This window comes from Aulonocara stuartgranti (genome assembly GCF_965226115.1).
Source record: "Aulonocara stuartgranti genome assembly, chromosome: 9".
Taxonomy (NCBI): Eukaryota; Metazoa; Chordata; class Actinopteri; order Cichliformes; family Cichlidae; genus Aulonocara; species Aulonocara stuartgranti.
This window is the reverse complement of record NC_138960.1, coordinates 15,341,097-15,359,994: the sequence shown is the minus strand read 5'-3', so window position 1 is coordinate 15,359,994 and position 18,898 is coordinate 15,341,097. Positions and strand designations below refer to the sequence as shown.

The following is an 18,898-nucleotide window of genomic DNA, read 5'->3' as shown; positions in this document are numbered from 1 at the left end:
GGATGACAGAGGGAGATACAAACACTATTTTAAGTGCCACGTCTAAATATTCCTTTAATGCTAATAAGTTGTGCATTTTTAACACATGGCTCTGTCAGGACTGTATTGTTCCTGTGAAATGCAGGAACTGCTGTACTGACTTCATATTTCAGCTGCTTAGGATGACAATTTGAATGCAGACTCTTTCAGTCATGGGACTGTGGCAAAATTCACCATCTTGAGCCACGACTATTGAGATTATCTTTCAAAGGAAGAAAGCAAATGTATGCAAACAAACTGCAAGTTTTATATATTTATTATCCACATAAATAATCTATGGCGGTTTTATAATAACAAACCAGCAACTTCTTGGCGATTCTTTACATGCATCTCTTGGTGATTTTTTCTCCAATTAAGGTGCTACCAGGATTAAAGTTTGGGCAGAGGAAGAGAAATGATTTACTGTCAAGGTACCTGTGGAGGGGATGCAGACTACCACTGGATGCAGTGCCATAGCTACTTTATGCGATGCTGGAAGTTGTGGAAAAATTGAGTTACTCATTACTGCTATTGTCGTGGCCATGGCAGCATCTAGACCTGCTTACCTTTCTTCTCTCTACCTTTTTTTCTTTTTACTATTCTGACCTTTTCCCACCTCTTTTTCATTCGCTCCGTTTCCAAGGATGTGCACCCTCAGATATCTCAGGCTGAGACTTTTACCGATGCACTTGCTCTCCATCATCTCAGCAATCAGCTGTGTATTTACCTCCAGTGAAAAACTAGTGACATGTTACAACTCTTATACTTGCCTTCATCTCTCATCTCCTTTCCGGGTGAACAGTTAGTCTCAGTCTGTTAGACTCTCTCCATTGACTGGCGTTTTGAGTCAATCTGTACTCATTAGGCTTCTCTCCTAGCAGGTAAACTCTTACTAAGAAATACTCTAGCTGCCTGTTTATTGGTTGTCTAATGTTATGCACGACATTCACAGCTTATTGAAAGAAATTGGAGAAAGTTTTCTATTAAATCATCTTTCTGACATGGTTGTCCCAATATCTAAAGTAACCTTCTGTTACCTCCTGAAGCCAAATCATCACAACTCAGTTTCCAAAAAAAATTTTTTTTTTCAGTAGTATCTTTTAACTTTTATAGCTAGAGCACAAAAACCCACATCTGGATAATCTTATTGTCCAACTCAAGTGTCCTGTTATAAAGCATAACAATGATTTATATAGTGATGTATCAGCACTCATTCATTCACCTTTATATTTACTCATTCAGCAGAAACATCAGTGCATGCAATCGCTCCTTTCTGTGTGGGAGCACTTCTCTGTTGCACTTGTGAATTGCTTTTTCATGCAGTCCACCTCAAAAACTCGGGCTTCAGTCAGCGTAGATGGACCATTGTGTCATTTTGATTGATTTTTTTGAGAGATTTGAGAAAATCCATGGCTGTGAGTCAGTGGAGGTCAGATATAAAGACAGGGGTTACCTTTGCAGAAATTTGCCTTTATCTTTATCATTTTTATTTGAGTCTAGACACTTTTGCTGAACACAAGCAGTAAAATATTCTCCTTTCAGTTTCAGTGAGGAATGATGAACCGCTCGCATGCTGAGGGGCATTGCAGAAAAGATTAACTAAAGTTAATTCAAGTCAACTTTGGCCTTAAGAAAATGATACTAGGGTCAACGGGGTGCTGCTAACCTCAGGCAGTTGGCTCTTGGTGCTAATTTGGATACAATTTATATTCAAATGTATAAATCCATGACATTTGCAAACCAGTGGAGAAAAAAACCCAAATTTGTGGCTCTGGAATCCATGTCAATGCTGATTTTAAAATGAGCTCTGTCAGCAGAAAAAAGTGGCCATGTTTAGTAAATCCTGGGACAAATGCAATCAAATCCTCTGCAGACTTACTGCCATAAGTCTGAAAGACTTTTTTAATCCAAGCCTTTCTCAAACAATAAATAGTGGCTCATTTTGGTGAATTACTCCATATTTATTCCTCTAATGAGCGTGTGATTGGATATAAATGAATAAAAACAACTGGCTGCACAGATTGTGACGTAGTTTAAATTTTAAATGAAGAAAACTGGGCAGTTATCTTGCATGTTCCCTCTGTAGTTGGTTTGGTTCTCTTCAGGTACTTGAGCTTCCTCCAAATGGCGTCTGTGCTCTCCCTTGGAGGTTGAGGAAGATATTATTTGGGAGGCACTCACATCCAAAGCTGCCAGTTGTGCTGGTTTGGGGTTCTGACCAGAAAGCCTTCTGTATGTTTGGTGAAGTGTTTTGGTCATGTCCTACTGGGAAAAGAGTCCTGCAGCAGACCAGGACATGCTGGAGGGAACCCGTCCTTATCCTTCAAGAAGAACTGGAGTAAGTGGTTGAGGAGAAAGAGGCGTCTCTGCTTAGACTGTTACCCTAGAAAATGGCAAAACGTGGACAGAAAAACAAATTCTAAAAAAGGCCTTTTTATTTGTCATCATGGGTTTGAGAGTTGTTTGTTGTGAATAATTGAATTCATTCAGAAATAAATTACACTGTGCAAAAAGTGATGAGGTCAGACTGCTATCTGGAGCAAAGCTGACTGTGTTTAAAAAAAGATTTAATAATGATCCATGAGATGTATCAGCCTTTTCAAACAATGTTTTATAGTAGGGCACATTCAGTGCTGGTTTAGATCCTTTTGTTGGATTTTTTCACAATAAGAAAAAAAAATTAATAATGAATAATAGGCATAGGAGAGTAACAAACACGTCACCACAATTGAAGCAAGCTGCTGTCATCTCCAGGCTCTACCACCAAATCAACCACAGACAAACAGATCAATAGCACCAACTTGTTGAAAGGTCACTGTGGTGAAAACACTTCTGAAGAGTCGTGAAATTAGACGTGAAGTTAAAAAGGCCGTCAAACATCACGCATCATGGCTGTTTACCTCCCAGCTGTTTATAATAAGCAGTTTTTGAACCAAGATTTAAGTAGCATAAAAGCATTTCTGTTAATACCCTGAAACCTTATATCCCCCACAGTCTCCTTTAAAAGAGGCTGCATGCTATGCACAGATTATACATGAATCAGAGATTGCCACTTACTCATCTTTCCTTAGCTCAAGCACATATTTACTGACAGATAATGCAAACAATAATTCATGGGTAAACATCTTGGTTTACAGTGATTTCTAGAGCATTCTATCCTTTGTTAACAGAATGCAGAGGGGGTGGAATATTTTTTCCAGCTCTGTTGGCTGTTGCTGCGTGCGTAGAAAGTGCGATCATTTCCATTGTTCCCAGTGAATGCATCGTCTCTCCTTTGTGACCTGATTTGGCACCACCCCTGTCGAAAAAGCGCCCCAAACACAAAGGTGGTAATGCTCGTGCCTTGGAGGGTCTCTTTGTTAAGCCGGTGGGAGTTTGATTTGCCACGGGGAGGAAGAAGGAAGCATTCCACGGGGAACGAGGCCCTGTTTTGCTTGCCCTTATTGCAAAGCATAAGCTGCAAACAGAGCCGGAGGGAATTGAGGAGGTCAGGCAGCCTGATCAATACGCACATTTCCTCGCTAACCATGTTGAATATGTATGGGAGTGTTCTGTCATGCAGCATCTATTTCCCTCTTTATTTCCTACTTGAATGACACTTTTGTGTGCCCTGGCAACAGTCCCATATCCTTCAAAAAATGGCTCAATTTGGAAGGGAGCTACAGTATGAAACACCTACATCACATCACATTCTTTACAGTAGCTGAAGCAAGTATATAGATTTAGATGCTTGGAAATAATCTCAGACCTTGAAAAGTGTTTCATTAATATATATGCCACGAGAAGAATATACCGACTCAGCCCATAATTTATTGAATAAAGACAACTTAAGTGAGGAAAATATAGTTCAAACTTTCTTGAAAATGGGATATATATATATATATATATATATAAACACCCAGCACGCCCCTGCGGCCGGTTTATCCTTCAAGCTCGGGTCCTCTACCAGAGGCCTGGGAGCTTGAGGGTCAGAGGCGGAGCCAGACATTTGAAACACCCGGGGCTTAGCCCAAAAGGATAGTATGCATGTGGGATTTTTTTTCCCTTGGGGGGGGGGGGGGGGGGGTAGAAATGACTGAAAGATTAATTGGCTCTGTTTTGAGTTTTGTTCAAAAAAGAATGACTTCATATAGGGAAAAATATATATCACATGTGCAGAACACCTTAAACTAGTTTTTTAATTAAGCAGCAAGGCAGAACAAAATCAGGGCTGTATCAAGACACGAGGACTAAACCCCAATTCAACCAGACCAAGAACTGATCCAGAATTAAAACAGGACTACAACAGTTCAAAATCAGCACTACTTGGGACTTAACCAAGACAGAACCAGAATCAGAACTAGATGATAGTAGCACTAAAAATCATCATAGACCTGCACTACATTTATTTTTTAATTTTACCAAAGTACAATATTTAGATTGAGAAAGGTTTATATAATTATTTAGCCTTGTTGTGCAAACGAGCCTTCATAACTTAATAAATATAGAATTTGAAAAATAACAAACCTAAAAAGAAACACTAGGTATGAGATACATGAGTACCTATGATACGGTGATACTTTTGGTAAACAACCATTTGACTAACATGTGTGTCTCACCTGCTCTTGTTCATCTCTGTTCTGTCCTCATGCTCCATCTCCCTCTCTGTTCCTCTCTCCCTCTTTGTGCTGACAATCATCAAATATACAGATATTTACAAACTCTTCAGATAAAAACACAAACACTTTTTAATTGTAACATCAAATCAGACTAAATGTTTATTTTTTTAGATTGATAAATATAAAAAACATATTTGTTAACTTTAAGAGTAAAGAGAGAAATCGTCTGTATTTCTTAATTGCAAATGGCACCAAATTGTATTCAAAATTGAGCCACACTTATGGAGCTCCACAGTTCTTTTCCTGGTGTTTTGGTTGACATCTCTTGATTTTCCCATGTCACAGAAACAGGCTCTGTGTTTTGCCTTATATGCATCCACAGCTGTGCCACCTGTTTACTCACATGGACTCTACTAACCTATCAGAAGCTTCTTCAGCTCAGAATGGAATCGTCTGGAGTTTTCTTATTAATTAACAATAAACTTAGTGTACATGTACTCCTAAATTTGATGAAAGTGATAAAAAACAGAAAGCTCTGTCTCTCTTTATTGTGACATTTAACTAATTCAAAAGATATTTCAATATTTATCTAAAACAAAAGTTTACTCTAAATTGATGTTGTGCAGTAAAAATGTTTTATGTTTTCTCCCTAAAGTGTAAATATCTGGTTACAAATGTGAATATCCTGCTGTGTACTGAAATTCCTCTTGTTTTGCATACAAATATACTGAACAACATACAAAGCATAATATATAAAATAACATTTACCTGAGTTTTTCTTTGAAAGAACCCTCTAATGTCCATTCTTATATTTCAGTACATAACTGAAACCGATTTAGTCGGGGAGGGTAAGAACTGAAAATATGAAATAAACACATGTAAGCTAAGAATCTCTAAAAAAAAAAAAAGCATTTGTTCGGCTTTTCATTTCGCCATTTGTTGATTCACTTGAAGAGCAAGTAACGTAATATTGGTCAAGTGATCAGTTTGATATCAATCTTTCGTGATGCACCGTCATATTTACATTATTTGTACGGTACGAATGATTTGCTTTGGTACCTGGTCAAACTTAAGCTCTCCTTAGTATGGCTAGCTCCGTCTCTCCAACAGCGCACTGACGGGCAGCAGCTGCCCCGCCCCCTCGCTCAGTCGCTTAGTGCCTGAGCTTGGATCATACCAATATCAGGGGGGGATTCACGCACAGTCGTAAATTCCCACAGTGTGCACTATGTGCTTCGAATATTGTGTGTACTTTTTGTTTTATACAGTTGTCAGCCAGGCATCTAACTATGAAAAAATTGCACTCCAAAATACCCCGGGCTTCTGACAAAACAACCCGGGCTTAAGCCCAGTAAGCCACCCCCACGCTCCGCCCCTGTTGAGGGTCCTGCGCAGTATCTTAGCTGTTCCCAGGACTGCGCTCTTCTGGACAGAGATCTCCGATGTTATTCCCGGGATCTGCTGGAGCCACTCGCCTAGCTTGGGAGTCACCGCACCTAGTGCTCCGATTACCACGGGGACCACCGTTACCTTCACCCTCCACATCCTCTCGAGCTCTTCTCTGAGCCCTTGGTATTTCTCCAGCTTCTCGTGTTCCTTCTTCCTGATATTGCTGTCATTCGGAACCGCTACATCGATCACTACGGCTGTCTTCTTCTGTTTGTCTACCACCACTATGTCCGGTTGGTTAGCCACCACCATTTTGTCTGTCTGTATCTGGAAGTCCCACAGGATCTTAGCTCGGTCATTCTCCACCACCCTTGGGGGCATCTCCCATTTTGACCTCGGGACTTCCAGGTTATACTCGGCACAGATGTTCCTGTACACTATGCCGACCACTTGGTTATGGCGTTCCATGTATGCCTTGCCTGCTAGCATCTTGCACCCTGCTGTTATGTGCTGGATTGTTTCTGGGGCATCTTTACACAGCCTGCACCTGGGGTCTTGCCTGGTGTGATAGACCCCAGCCTCTATGGATCTTGTACTCAGAGCTTGTTCTTGTGCTGCCATGATTAGTGCCTCTGTGCTGTCTTTCAGTCCAGCTTTGTCCAGCCACTGGTAGGATTTCTGGATATCAGCCACCTCCTCTATCTGCCGGTGGTACATACCGTGCAGGGGCCTGTCCTTCCATGATGGTTCCTTGTCCCCCTCCTCTTTCTTGGGTTTCTGCTGCCTGAGGTATTCACTGAGCACTCGGTCAGTTGGGGCCATCAATATAATATATATATATATATATATATATATATATATATATATATATATATATATATATATATATATATATATATATATGGTGTCTGTGCAGTTTGTGATAGTTTTTAAAAAAAAAAGTTTTTCTTTTTTTAAAGTATATGAACTAATCGTGTCTGAAATAAATAAATACAGATGTATTCTGCCAGTTCATGTTTCCTCAACCCTGTATAACAGAAAATCAATCAGTGCACCTGCCTCTGGTTCCACAGAGAGCGTTTATATTTTACCTCAGGATTCTTCCACATCTGGACAAGAAATTAAAGCATTAGTAAAAGCTGCTGTTGCTACGAAGGTTTCTGCATTGTTTCGGTAGTTTTTACAAATAGTGCCAGCTGTACAAAACGTCAAGTGGCTGCTTGAGACTGCAAAAGGTAGCCTACCCCCAGAAACACCTGTATTAAAATGTACACTTTTTCCTGTGATGAACATTTTTTCTTTACTCGCCTCCACATTCATTCTTTAAGTCAGACTCGTTCCCGGTGGGTGATGGGCTCTGCCAGGGCTGCCCTTTGTCTCCGGTTCTGTTCATAATTTTTATGGACAGAATTTCTAGGCGCAGCCAAGTGGCGGAGGGCTTTCGCTTTGGTGGCCTCAGAATCTCATCTCTGATTTTTGCGGATGATGTGGTTCTGTTGGCTTCATCGGGTGAGGGCCTCCAGCTCGCACTGGAACGGTTCGCAACCGAGTGTGAAGCAGCGGGAATGAGGATCAGCACCTCCAAAGCTGAGGCCATGGTTCTCAGCCGGAAAAGGGTGGAGTGCCCACTCCGGGTCGGGGATGAGTTCCTGCCCCAAGTGGAGGAGTTCAAGTATCTCGGGGTCTTGTTCGCGAGTGATGGGAGAAGGGAGCCGGAGATCGACAGACGGATTGGGGCTGCAGCTGCAGTAATGCGGACGTTGCACCGGTCCGTCGTGGTGAAGAGGGAGCTGAGTGTAAAAGCGAAGCTCTCAATTTACCGGTCGATCTACGTCCCTACCCTCACCTATGATCACGAGCTGTGGGTAGTGACCGAAAGAACGAGATCGCGGATACAAGCGGCAGAAATGAGCTTCCTCCGAAGGGTGGCTGGCCTCTCCCTTAGAGATAGGGTGAGAAGTTCGGCCATCCGGGAGGGGCTCAGAGTAGAGCAGCTGCTGCTCCACATCGAAAGGAGCCAGCTGAGGTGGTTCGGGCATCTGACAAGGATGCCCCCTGGGCGCCTCCTGAGTGAGGTGTTCCAGGCATGTCCCACCGGGAGGAGGCCCCGGGGCAGACCCAGGACACGCTGGAGAGATTATATCTCTTGGCTGGCCTGGGAACGCCTTGGTATTCCCCCGGATAAGCTGGAGGAGGTGGCTGGGGAGAGGGAGGTCTGGGCCTCTTTGCTTAGGCTGCTGCCCCCGCGACCCGGCCTCGGATAAAGCGGATGAAGATGGATGGATGGATGGATGGATGGGAAAGTAAAAATAAAAATGTCACACTGTGGTATGGTGAACATCTTTCAGTCTACAAAATTACTGGTAGTGGAATTTCACTTCATACAAGTATTGGAAGTATTAGTTGGTTTTATTTCTCTTATGTCTCTATTTCAAATTTCGACAAGTGAATGGATTGTTGTTGTGGTTATTTTTTAAGAAATGCACTTGTGACTGTTAGAGCGCCTATAAATCACTATCAAACCGAGAATCTCAGTTTTATAATAACTGTAATATAAAACCGAACAGTCAGCACAGGTCACTGTGAGCATTTCTGTGGTTTGGTTGTCTGCAAGTTCAGCTATGCAACATTTGCCATCTGTCTGATTAAAAACTAAAAGAAAAATAAAGACAGGTGCAGACTTTCCACTAACACAACTGAATCTAAGTGCATCTCCTGGAAGAACTAGTTTTTAAAAAAATATTTTCACCTATCTCCCTTAGGGTGAGAAGTTCGGCCATCCGGGAGGGGCTCAGAGTAGAGCCGCTGCTCCTCCACATCGAAAGGAGCCAGCTGAGGTGGTTTGGGCATCTGACAAGGATGCCTCCTGGGCGCCTTCTGGGGTTGGTGTTCCGGGCATGTCCTGGGGAGGCTGCAGTTGGTGGTGTGTTTCCAATATTTGTTGAGCTACATTTGAAAAATTTCCAAACAACAAAAATCTTCATCTTCTACATTTTCAGTATCACTTCATGATGTTTGTTTGATCCCGGGAAGCCAAATTAGTGATCGATATTAAGACTCGATCAGTTGTGCATCCACACAAGATGTTCCACTGAATGTAATGTTACACTGGTTACCCAGGGAAGCCTGCTAAATAACTTGGGGAATGTTTGATACAAACCGAACAAAATAATACAAATGTATTGTGTTCCTTGTTGTTATTTAGCCCAGCTCATATCACAGCCCCAGGAGATGTATCTCTAACGCATCCAAGTCTTATCGTAATGTGAGAATCATAACAATAAATTTGATGTTTGGCAAAAATTACGAATTCTCTATGCGAAGGAAAAAAGTGCTGCCCTTTGTAATTATGGATTCAAGATGTAAACTCATTGACTGTCTGCTCCCCTGAGACTATTTCTCTCTTGGCATTTAAAAAAAAACAAAAAACAATCAACCTGTGGGGAACTTTCAAAATATCCCTGGCTTTAAAAAGAAAACACCCTTATTAAGCTCTCGCAGTGTCGTGTGCAGCACAGACCTCATTCTGCAAGTCTGTCATTTTCATATCTTCCTACTGCGCCTCGGGCTTTTTAATAATTGAATTAATTATATTGACATTGTTGAGTATCCTCCTCTAATTGTAATAGGCTTGCTGAGATGATAAGAGCGTCTGTCAGGCTGTGAGTCAGAGCTGCTCACCTAGAACCCATCAGCTCTCTCTCTGACATGTATGAATAAGACAAATGAGCCCAGCAGTACTGAAAATGAATTGTGTGTGCACGGGTGCACAGTATGTGCTTCCAAAGACCTGTTTTTCGTATGAACTTACTGTGACCCGCGTGAATATAAACAATATTCTGTTTATTATTCCTATATTCATTCCTTATGCAAAGCTTCGCCATCTGCTGCATTACCCCGCGCCACCCCAAAGACAGCAAACAGGCAGACAATCTGTAATCTGCAAATGACCGACCAACTGTTTTTCCAGCTTTATGAGATGCTGTAAAAAGTTGTCATTTTATATGAGTTGTCACATAAAATAAAATAAAAAATGTAGATTCAGATCTTAATTGTTGTGCTTCACCTTGTACCTCCACCTTTTGATTTATATGTTTAACATTGGGTCTATTTTTCTTCTAATTTTCAGTTGATTTTTTTGAAGTTCATTTTTACGCCTACCAATGTTACTTTTTTATATTCTCAGAACTCATCAGAAAGTAAAAGATTTGCTTTGAGTGATGATAATAGAGATGACATAAATGGAAACACAGTTGTTTGCCAATCAATACCAGGTTTAAAGTTTTTCCATAAGTGGTCAAAAAGAACATACAAGATTAGAAAGGTTTTTATATATATATATATATTGATATTTTTGCCCTTCAAACTTTGCTGCAAATAGTTGGATGGATTCTTTTTAAAGCAATTGCAGCCTTATAAATGTTTTACATGGTAGCTGGCAGTTTGGTGAGGTAACCTGGTTACACTCCTTCCCATGCCTTCTAAATGGGCCTCCCACAAGCTGGATTGGTTTAATGGGCAATGCTTATGTAGTACACGGTCAAGCTGTCCCCACAGCATCTCAATAAGGAGGTTAATGTCTACCACTGTGCTTTACGTTTTACCACTGGCTGTGGAAATTTTGTACATCAATGTTCTTTGTATCCTGCTGCTAAGTGGCTGTCTCTCTATGGCTGCAGACTTTCCTGCTGGTTGGCACTTCTATATAAACCTGTGTACATAACCAGTCCTTTTCACGCAATATTTAAGAAATGTTGTTTTTAAATATATTGCCATTGTTTAAGGGAATAATTGATCCAAAATCTTCAAATCTGGATTCATGACTTATCTGTTGCCACGATTTTCAGTCCAGTTCTTGTGTAATCTAGCATAGCTCATCCTTTTCACCCCGTTTCCCTTGCGTAACAATGGCTTCTTTTTGATGGCTTTTTAAAAATGTATTTATAAAGGACATGACTTTTAGATACTGTTCATCTGCAGTAGCAAGTTGTTTTGGGTTTTCCCATATGGAAAACACTATATGAAGTAGGCATAAGATGTGGCCTACTTCATATAGTGAATCATATAAGACTTATATGATTTCCTCATGAAAGTTGCCACTTTCATACATTGTGTTTGTAAGTATCCAAAACATACAAGTTTCATTTATATATTTTTTCTAGGGATCTTATATCTGTTTTCACTCTTTTATGCTTTTCATACAAGTTTCACTCAAGACAGATACAAACTTTATAACATTTATATATCTTTTCCATATGGGTTCCTTTAAGGTCTGACGCTTCTCCTCTTTTTCATTTTCTTTCAACTTTACAGGGTCACAGTGCACACACGGCGAAACATGCCAACATTTAAGTTAATATTTTTTTCTGAATAACCTTGAGAGGCATACAACAGTATGTTTGCACTAACATGCTGTGTTAATTTTGTTATTTTCAGAGATTGAGCTAAAAAAGGGGCACAAATGATGTGCTTTGTGACAGGCTGTTAGTAACAACCTGAAGTGGAGTTTAACTCCACTCTAAAGGACCAAAAAAATAATTGTTTTGGTTGGTGTGGCTGCTTTTGAAGTTGCTCTTATTACTATTATTATTATTATTATTATTATTATTATGTAACTGCATCTGATCCAGATGTTGTTCCCTCTCCTGCCCGGTCAGCATAAACGCTGCTGGCCTCTTGATCAGGTCTTGATTTTTGGTTCCAAATGTTGAACAAAGAAGTTGACCTCAGTCATAAACTGCGTACAAAAGATTGAATTAGCCATGGTAATGTCTACTCTTGGTTTGTCAAATTGTTGAACCTTTGATGTAAGCATTTCGTCGGTTGTCGTTTTAGTTTTGAAATGAGACATCACGAGTGAGCGGTGGCTTTGAAACCAAGAGATATGTGGAGCGACTTGTCAGTTATAAGATAGACCCAAAGTAAAGTACAGTGCACTTTATCATTCATTTTGTCGCTAATGGGAGCCATAATTTACATAATTAACATCACGTTGTATTCAGTAAAACCATAAATTAATCACAAGAGTGTTTACTGAAGTCATCAATCAAGAGAGCCAAGGGTCAATTTTATCACAGACTTCTACACAATCCACAGAAAATGTCATTATGGAGAAAGTCACTATGATGTCATCCACTGGTTATTAAATTCCCCCCATGAAGTCCCATGGCCTGCTCATGCCTGATGTTACGACCCCTACAGCCACTTTGTGACTAGTCTGGCAGTGTGTCGATCTTTAATACCACCCACTGAGCCAGTCCAAGTTTTTACTGGTCCCTTAATAACTTTAATTACTAAGTTAATCTGTAAGAATAAAGCAGAATATAAAGATTTATATTTTATGTCATAAATCAAAGTCTGAAAATATAGTAACTAAAACTAATATAAATGTAATAGAATAAGATGTGAGTTTAACTTCCTATTACTGAACATGTGAATGATCTGCACAACTTGTCAGTTATGTTGGTGGTCTGCATGAATGGTGGGAATGCCCATCAGTATAAATAATAGGATATTTATCTCCTGATGAAGGTGAATAAAGAAGCACCTTTGATGTGCCTTTCCTTAGTATGTAGAGAATTTAGGTGCAATGTAGATAGTTCTGAGTCACTTCTTTCTTTTCGCTAAGAAAAACTAACTATTCAGCTGCACTCTAAATATCTCCATTGATACTAACATACTCAGAATGAGATTGTAATGTGTTCATGTTTACTTTCTTAGTGTACCGTTTTAGGATCCAAGCATTTTCTAAACAAAACACCAGCTAAGGCTGATGGGAATGTCTTTAACTTATGGCTAAAACATGATGAACTGAAGTGGTTGAACTGATTAGTGTTGTCATGGTAACCCATCCCATTTTTACTTTGCTAATGTTAACCTCATGGCAGGGCAGAGGTTCCATCATCTGATGATTATTAACATAATTAACTTTTCAATGTAATGGATCAACTGATAAGTAAACACAGCAACATCCGTACAAATGCAAATATTTTTAAAGCTGTAAAAAATAGGCATTATTTTCATTAGTTCATTTGGTTTTCATATAATTGTTGATTTCTACCCACACAGTTACAGTAGATAACTGCAGAACTCACCTGAAAAGTTTTCAGACTCTGAAGAAACTCTTGTTGGAGAGAGGTGCATTCACTGTCAACTCTGGCAAGCGGGAGATTTTGTCAGCAGGGGGTAGCCAAAACCAATCCTATTAATTTTCTTCCGTTTAACTTTTGTTAAGCATGATAGACTTATCTAAACACTTTGCCACAACTTTTATACTTGATGTATCCATCTTCTGCTCAATAATCTCCAAATCTGCTGCCACAAGGAAGTCCGTACTAGTGAGGTGTGATTCTAATACATAGGTGTAGTTGTAAATTTAAGCCACTGGATTCAGCCAAAAGTCTGAAAAAAACCAAATAAAATGTCAAATGCAAAAGGAAAAAGTCTGTGGATAACAGTCGCCTGTGAGAGGAGATTTAAAAGAGATTTAAAAGATGATAGTCAGGCAAGTTGTCCTTAAGCCCCGACAGGTAAAGCCCTCAGATGTACAACCTTTTATCCACAATACCTTCTGTTTTGGATCGTCTCGTATTAGGTTCAGATTCTCTTAGAGACGAGTGCAAAAAAGCAGCATTACTGTCAGACTTTATTTTATCTTAAAAGGTCACCAAAGAGCAGAACTTGAGCCGAGCAAGAGTTTCAGCGGTCTTAAGACAACCACAGGGTTGTTTCAAGGATATGAGGACTAAGTAAAGGAGGGAAAGAAGGTGCGAATTTCTTATTAACGAAAGGGCTTTTGTGCAAAACTAATGCATATTGGAGAAATAACTGTTTTTTAAGCAAAAATTATATCTTAGTGAGCATGTAGTTGTTTCGCCTGCCGTTCCAGCTGATGTCTTCCATTCATTTCTTAATAAAATTCGGTGAGTAATGTGAAGCTGACATTTTGCAAAGATACATACAAATATTTCTGAAGACGTTTGGAGAGAGGGATGTTAATTTTGGCAACCGGAGGCTTGTATCAAAAGTTTCAATGATAGATCTTTATGCCTCTCAGAATCACCTTGTGTACATCACAAAACAAAGAATTAAATATTGAATTAAAGAATAATAATTCTAAAAAGCCAAACTCACAACCAAAACAGAAAATGAAGAAACAGAAAAGTCCAAGAACACAAGATTAAGAGTCCATAAACTCAGGGCCGTGACTTCTTTAGGTACTGTGTGATTCTTTGAATCTGAAGGGCTTGTTTGCTGAAATGCTTGGGACAACCATCGTCAGTTCATCTCTCAAAGAGAGAGAGTTTCTTTAACAATATACCTGTATTTGTAAACAATCGATGAAGTATGGAAACTACATATCTGGTTAACTCCCAGCTAAAAACACCAAAATCTCACCTAAACTGGCAATTACGACCTGGTAACATCTGTTTTTTGGTTACTGTTGTTGCCCTAACGCACGGTGGTGCATGCCAAAAAGAGCCATCACTACAGCTACTGTTCGCTATGTCGTGCTTTGGTGTTGTTTGACTCGTTGTGCACCTGCACACAGCACAGCCGGTGCAGACAGGTTGAAGACATGAGTCTGACTGTGTCAGTCTGTTTTCCACACCACACATTAGTGGTGGAGCTCAGAGATAACTCGCACACCTCAAGTGCCAGTATAAATGGTGTCACAACTAATGTGGTTACCATAAATAAGGCTTAAGAACAAACTTTCATGCAGAACAATAAATTAGAAATGTCCTGGTTTTATGACTTGTTTTATCATCTGTGTAGTTGTTCACAAAAATGAATTAATTGAAAAGACTGGGAGAAACTGGTTTCATTAATCAGGTAATGATGAGTTCACACATTTATAAAATGGAATAATAATGACAAGCAACCCTCTGCTGAGCTGTACATAGTAGCCAATCATCATTCACTTCCATTAATGTTATAATAATAGCTCGTTGCTTCTTAGTATATGTGATTATGATGATGTGGCCGTTTTACTGTATCTGAAACTTTCAGCACTTATTCGCAGTTTGCTTAAAATAAAACTAAGACTATATTTTCAGTGTCTAGTGTGGTTTAAGTTTAAACTAAGAGCTTGAAATGAAGCCAGTGGAGCATTCCTTTAAATAATTAATTTAAAAAAACTGCTGCAGGCATGTTTGGTGTGACTGCATACTAAGATTCATTCATGTAAAAACAGTCTTATCCAGAGGTTAACGTGTCAAACATTCAGCCAGAGGGCAGCTACTTGTTTGTGGGAGACAAAGTGTCAGAGTGCATCATGTCCAAGGTCCTGGGGAGAAGAGATGCATCAGACACCCAGCTGTAATGGCCTGTAATTAGAGAGCTGATTAGCAGAACTAATGACCCAAGAAATGATCCTTCCCTCATATCTCAGTGTCTTTGGAACTGAGCTGAAACGAGAGATAGGGGACAAACAGTGTAGCTGGACGAAGACGAGGACGGTCCTGCTCTCGTTAACCTAATTATCGTGTATACAGGTAAATAAGTGATGATGGAAGATGATGGGGGAGGTGTTTGGAAGATTTTGGGTGAGAGATGGCTAGTTCTTGTTGTCTTTTTTTTAAGATGATATTTTGCACAGGAGGAAGCTTTCATGACCATCTGTCTTTGAGCAAGGATGAGCCCTCTCTCTATATATTCAGCAGAGTGCTGCAGGCCACGGGGTAATAGGGGGCTTGGGGCACATCAGATGGGGAATAACAGTGGTGATTATCTTCTCTACCTCCTTGAAGTAATAGATGAAAGCCTCGCCATCATGTAATAGGCTACTTAAGTCTGTCAAGGCGGGAGAAATTTTTACCCTGTCCCTATTTACCTTGCTCCTCTCCCCTCTCTTTGTGGTTAAATACGCTTTGTCTGAATGTCTCTGATGAATAGTACAGGCCCTTTCTTCCTCCCTCTTCCCTGACATGATAATAAAAAACCACATGGGCGATGTGCTTTTAGTTTCCTTCAGGCCAAATCCCCGCAATCAAGAGTAATTTAAGATATGACACATGCAGGCACTAAAGAGCGTTCTGGCCAGGCAGGAATAATCACACTGTTATCCATACTTTGACATCATTAATGAGGCAGATGAGAGGGACAAACCCTGAGGAGAGGAGGAGTAGAAAGAGTCAGATAAATGGCGTTGTTTTGCAAGATCATATAGCTGATGTTTTTACGTGATCATATCACCACCTCAGCAGGAGATGTTATTTAGCTATTTTGGAGGACATGAGGCTAGTTGTTAGCAGCAAGCAGTGACACACCTTCAGTATCTTTGCAGCATTGATCTCAGGGAGCGTGTTATCTTGTTACAAGCTCACCTCTAATGGCTGCTGATGGCTCAGAGCTGGGTTTTAATTTGCATCTATATGGTAATCCTACAGCACCTGCTATATTTTTGCATAATTCTGCATAAAATCCTTATCTGGCTCTTTCACGAGACGTGGAAATGTCCTTTAATGCTCTTATTGGGAAGACAACTGCACGTGTTGGATTCAACTCTGCAGAGCAGATAAAACTATCTAAATGCAAATAAACAGTGTAATTGTGTCAAAACTGATTCAAAGTTTACCATGCCACGGCTGCTGCGGGGCACATTGTTTTAAATCAGACATCCTTCTTCACTTGTATGATCACATCTTACACCACTATGTTTTTTTTAACTAAAGTCCATGCTCAGCCAAACATAACTTTTCATCCTTTTATCGACTCGGGCAGAGCTGTACTTTGAAATTAATGGAAAATGTCCGCAGTAGTGGTTTGATTCACTGTAACTCATCTTTATTTGCTCTGTTACACGGCTTCTGTAACATTCAGAGTCAGATATCAGCAAATAGCATTGTAAATGTGATATAGAAAAAAACATATAGAAGAGTTTTACTATTAATGTGTTCCTCGGTAATAGATTTAAAAACAGTCCCTTAGACATACACTCACCAACCACTTTGTTAGGCATACCTTAATAATACTGAGTTTTGCCAAATTGTTCCCTTCAGATTCGCTTTCATTCTTCATGGCACAGATTCAACACAGTCCTGGAAACATTCCTCAGAGAGCTTATTCTATATTGACATGACAGCATCACAGTTGTTGCAGATTTGTCAGCTGCACACATGCAAAGTCAATCTCGTTTTCCCGAAAGTCCTCTGTTGGACTGAGATCTGGTGACCTCAGAGGCCATTTGAGTACAGTGAACTCACTGTCATGTTCGAGAAAACAGTTTGTGAGAGAAATTGGACTTTGTGATATGGTACATTATTCAGCTGAAAGAGGCTATCAAAGATAGGTACACTGTGGTCATAAGGGGATGGACATGGTCAGGACCAAAACTCGGGCAGACTGTAGTGTTAATGATAAATGATCCACAGCTGGTACTAAGGGGCCCAAAGTGTGTGAAATAAGACCACCAACAACAGCACGAACGGTTGCTTTAATGTTGTTTTCACCAAATTCCAACCCTACCATCTGAATCCTGCAGCATCCAGAAATCAAGCTCATCAAACCAGGCAATGTTGTCCAATTTTCTGAGCTTTTATGAATTGGAGACACGATTGACACCCAGTGTGGTCTTCTGCTGCTGTAGCCCATTTGCCTCAAGGTTTGACATGTTGTATATTCAAACATGCTCTTGCAAGTCACATGTAAATCTAGTTTCTAGTTTCTAATTTCTAGTGAGTGGTTATTTGAGTTACTGTTTCCTTTCTAGCTAAGTACTGACATCAACAAGGCATTCACCCAGAGAAATGCCATTCCTTTGATATTTTCCCTTCTTTAGACCAAGTGCTTGCTCAAAGGGAGGAATTTCATTTGATTGTGGTTTTCTCTATATTATTGTAGGATCTCTACCTTACAATATAAAATGCCTTGAGGTCATGCCTGTTGTAATTTGGCGCTATGTAAATAAAACTGAATTGAACTGACACCAATGATCACACCACGTTCAAAGTCAAAACATCAACAAATACTTCCACATTTCCCTTATTTCAATTTGAAATGAATCAAATTTGTGCAGATAGCACGCACAATTTCTAATTCAGTCTAAACAATACTTTCTACATACTTATCCAGATCCCTCACCTCTGTTATTGCTTTCATCGAAATTCACCTACAGGTTTTCAAATAATCCTGCTTCCAAACAAACTAACCATATAACCACACGGCAAAGCTAAATAAATGAAATTAATTGGTTTGCTGTCTGAAAGTGGTGGGAAAAGTAGTGTTACCCCATGCAGGGATGGTACGAGGGGTTAAAAAACATCTGCTGTGGACTTGATTTAGACACTGGTGCTCATTTCCTGGGAATGAGCAGTGGCGGCACCAGTGGCTCGCGGATGTTTTTAAACCCCTGTTGCATCAAATGTTGCATCCCTAATTAGAGTCTTCATTCAAATCTCTACACGCAGACATCTTACATTCAGTAAAATTGTTGATCTGGTGTGATTTGCACTTTGCAAAGACATCATTATCACCAGTGCTCATCATGAGTAAATATCTTTAAATAACATAAAAATGTTGATCTTTATAACTTCAGAACTTGCTTGAGTGTTTGTTTTGGTGATAGTTCTTTTTAAATGACTGAGTTCTGAGCAAACAGGAACCCCTGGTAAGTAACTCGACATGGTTATGGTGTAAATATGCCAAAAAATAAACAACTACAAACTTAAAACCACAGCTAAATTCTGACTCCCTAGCGTAATGATCTTTAATGCAGTCAAACCTCATAACAGAGTACAATGGTGCATCTCTCAGCTTCAGAGTTCTTTGCAAAACCAACAGCAGTGATCTCAGGTTCACTGTTGATCAAGAAAAGATGCACTTTGCTGGCTAATTTGTGTCACTGTTACAGATATGTTGGCACTAAAGCCCTTTGTTGGCAAGCTACCAAA

General features: G+C 39.9%; 1 long non-coding RNA gene across 1 annotated transcript; it reads right to left on the bottom strand.

Moving 5' to 3' along the window:
• Window positions 1-4,491: 4,491 nt before the first annotated feature.
• On the bottom strand, window positions 4,492-5,707 carry LOC309714855. The gene is made up of 3 exons (XR_014279056.1): window positions 5,676-5,707; window positions 5,385-5,471; window positions 4,492-4,685 (listed from the first exon to the last, which is right to left on the bottom strand). It is a non-coding gene; the product is annotated as an uncharacterized lncRNA (long non-coding RNA).
• Between the last annotated feature and the right edge of the window lie 13,191 nt (window positions 5,708-18,898).